Source organism: Quercus lobata, chromosome 3, assembly GCF_001633185.2.
Source record: "Quercus lobata isolate SW786 chromosome 3, ValleyOak3.0 Primary Assembly, whole genome shotgun sequence".
NCBI lineage: Eukaryota > Viridiplantae > Streptophyta > Magnoliopsida > Fagales > Fagaceae > Quercus > Quercus lobata.
The window spans coordinates 22,457,337-22,461,073 of NC_044906.1; the positions used below are offsets into that span (position 1 = coordinate 22,457,337).

Consider the following 3,737-nt stretch of genomic DNA (forward strand, 5'->3'; position numbering starts at 1 on the left):
CCTTATTGCTGCCCTCCTTTCTTTCTCCATTTTTTGGATCTCTTTCTATCAGGGTCCCTCCTTTATTTTATACTATCCTCCTCCTCTTATTTCCACCTTCCATGTGTAGATTTAGATTAATAACTCTGATATTTGTCCCATCAACCTCTCCCTAAAGTCTTTGAGAGTAACTGTAAGGCTGAAAAGCATGGTTTGACCAGCTGCAGAGTATTCAATGCCATGGTAGCAGCCTTATTTTAGATATTTTATAGCTTTCTTTTGTCCTGTTCCTTCTTAATACTTATTCTCTTCCATGAAATGGTCTGGAATGTTACTCTTGATGGCAGACTATGCCTTTCCTCCTCGGTCTTGCCCAGTCGAGGAGGGATTCTTCCTCATTTTTCCCCGGGGTGGCCCTGATCGGATTCCATTTATTCCCTTATTGGCACAGACCTCTCTGGAAGTGTTTAACGTCCTTAGATTGGGCCCCTGGCCTAATATATACATAGATATGGGCTCCCTGGCCTTTCAGCCCTACAATTTCAATCTGGTTGAATTTTATTGATTTAAAAATTTGGGAGTCTATTTGGAGGTAAGGGAAAGAGTGCACAGTCTGCATATGTTTTTTTTTTTCTTTTTAGTGAAAGTAATTATTGACCCACAATTTTAAGACATTTTTCTAATAGAAGTCCTAGCCAATGAACTAAGTGATCTAAGGCTAATGCTAGCCTTGGCCACTTGCTCCTGTGAATGGTATGCCACATAATCTTAATAACAACCCCAAGTTTTAATATATCCATTGCTGTTAATATGTCAATTGTCATGTTCATGAAGTTTAAATCATCCTTCAATAAATGGTTCATTAATTATAATATCTTTTCCTAAGATTGCATGTATGAAAAGTCAAATTTATTTTTCATCAAAAGATTTCTTCCAAGATTGCATGAAATCTCCTTCTCAAAAAAAAAAAAAAAAAAAAAAAAAATGAAGAAGATAAGAAAGAAGATTGCATGAAATCTTGGACTAAAGTGCATGATTTAAATCGTCTGCCAATATATGATCATATGTTACATTACAATGTATTTTCCTAAGATTGCAACTTGCAAGTATGAAGAATCAAATTTATGTTTCGTTAGAAAATCTCTTCCAAGATTGCAAGAAATCTTGGGTCAATCTTGTTGTAATTTTTTTTTTAATTTTTAATTCAGCAAAAAGAAAAGGAAAAAATGTTTTATCATAAATGATTTATGCAATTAAAAAAAACATTTGGTTTCATTTTGCTAGACCACCAATTATAACAAATATTTGGACTACAAAAATAACGCAATTTTTGTCATAACTCGCCACGTGGTGAGTTATGAGCGGTGGAGATGTAGACTTACATGAACTACCAAATAGGCCTAAGCTTATACTTGCATGGGAGTTCGCAATTTCTCACCATTGAACTTCCCTCAATATTGTTAAGGTTATAGTTGAGATTTAAAATAGAACTTTGGTGACAGAGACAAGAATAGATAGATCCCCAATAATAATAAAAAGGACAAATACATGGTCATTATTATATTTGGTTCTCTTAAAACTTTGGTAATAGAGGCAAGAATAGTTAGATCCTTAGACTGCTTGCAATAAACTAGACCTTGGTCACGAATAACCTTTCAAACTTGTTTAAGTCTTGAACAACCTCTCAAACATGTCCTGGACTGCCCTAAATTCTCTAAGCTAAAAGACCAACAATTTAGAGTTGGTAAAAGTAGATGCAAAACTAGGAAAAAACTAAGTGAATATGCTAAAGAGTGGTGGTAATTAACTAATTATACAATGTGTATGGGGATACAACTAAAATCTTGTGTTCAAAACATGATTTCACTTATAATTGTGAAATCATGTTTTAAAACAAGATTTCAACTGTAGTGTAAATGATAACATGTAACTCAGTGTGTGCAACGTTCATTAAAAAAAAAAAAAAAAAAAACCCTTAGCATGTGCAACAATAATTGTGTTTTCAAAATATGATTTTAGTTATGATTGTGAAATCGTGTTTGAAAACAATAATTCAAGTGTATATTCAGTAATGTGTAACTCAGCATATGTAATAATAATTAGTGTTTGCTAAATGATGAGATTTTAAATGGATGGAAATTTCAATCCTATCAATTTAATGATGATGACAATTAGCAGTAGTGGTTGTGTCAATAGCTGCAAGCCAAGGGAAGGCAACAATAATAATGATGGTAGTGGTGGGCTGGTGACAATAGAGGTGATATAAATAGATTGTGGTGCTGACAATAGTTGTGTCAACATTGGTAAAGATTAAAACATTGGTGGTGAAGGCAATGGCAGGAGCAGATGGTGGGGGCCGCGAGCCGGCAGAGATCTTTAAGGTGATTGTTAGCTTCTTATCAGTCTTCATTTTTAAGGTGTAAACTTCTGATTCAATGAGATCTTTCAGTCTTCATAAACTATCAAATACGAGCATTTGAAATCATACATAGATAGATTACTCCATGGTAAATTCAACATAACATAACATCAGATCAAGCAATCATTATCCACTAAATTGAGGTTAGACTTATAATAGCATTGGTAGTGTTCAATTTAAAAAAAAAATAAAAAAAATTTGATGTTCATTGAGTGCACAAGTTTCACTTTCGCTGCAGATATATATTATTGGGCCTCAAACCGCCTCATACCTTTTAGCAAAACAATATATTCTATAAACATAATTGATGGGGAAGCAAAAGAATTACTATCTTTGGCTCGTCCAGATGCCAAGGGCTAGGTGTTTAAAGAGGTCGTCATGGGAAAAATGTCTAGACGATCACATGACACTTAAGAAATTCTCAATGATGGGATTTACTCATATATGTTGAAGATCCAGACCACAGTGAGAATAAAACCCTTATTTGTCGCTGTAACTTCCTCATAGATGCTTAACTTCCAGTAGCAGTTGTAGCGGAAAGATTGGAGGCTATAAATTCCATAGCCGTTGTGGAAGTGATGTCTGAACTTACTAATTCCCACAAATCTTGGGGAAGTTATTAAGTAACCATTCCTAGACCCTCTATATAAGGACTTGCCTACATCAAATCAAGGTAAGTTTTTTCCTAAGAGAATTCCTCAAAAGTTGGAACCTTATTTTCTAGAACAAAACTGATTTAATCATCGGAGGATACTTGGCTGGTCCACCCCAATTGCCTTTTGATTGTGTTTGCGTTTTTCAATGACCACAAGTCCCACATTGAAATAAATAAGGAAGGGGAGAGGTAAGCGCATAGTATTAAAGTAAAGTATGAGACACGTCTCAACATACTTACCTGGACGGGGTCAATGGGTGATCCATAAGGCCCATGTCCTAGGAGGGTAGCCTCCATTGCACATGAAGGAGGGGTGCCGGCCTAAGGTCTTCCCTAGTGGAAGAGCCTACGTCATTATTTGTTGCACTGGGGGCTGCGCAAGCGCTGCCCCTGCCAAACTAATCATTAAATTTTATTTTTTTAACTTTTTATTTGTTTATTTAAAGTGATTTTGCACTATTAAATTTACTCTTTAATATCGGCCAAAATGGCTCATTAGCATTAATTTTTGAAATATTTAGCAACAGAGCACTGTTTCGGAAATAATTAGGGAAATACCACTTTTTCGGGCCCTATAGCGGCGTTTTCCTGCAAAATTTTTTTATAAGTCCCATAACAGGTTCAAGGGGCCCTATAGTGGCGTTTTTAAGCCCTATAGTGACGTTTTTGGGCCCTATAGCGGCG

At 35.4% G+C, this 3,737-nt stretch overlaps 1 non-coding gene across 1 annotated transcript; it reads left to right on the forward strand.

Moving 5' to 3' along the window:
• Positions 1–3,285: 3,285 nt before the first annotated feature.
• LOC115983062 lies at positions 3,286–3,446 on the forward strand. The gene has a single exon (XR_004089866.1). It is a non-coding gene; the product is annotated as a U1 spliceosomal RNA (small nuclear RNA).
• The last annotated feature ends 291 nt before the right edge of the window (positions 3,447–3,737 follow it).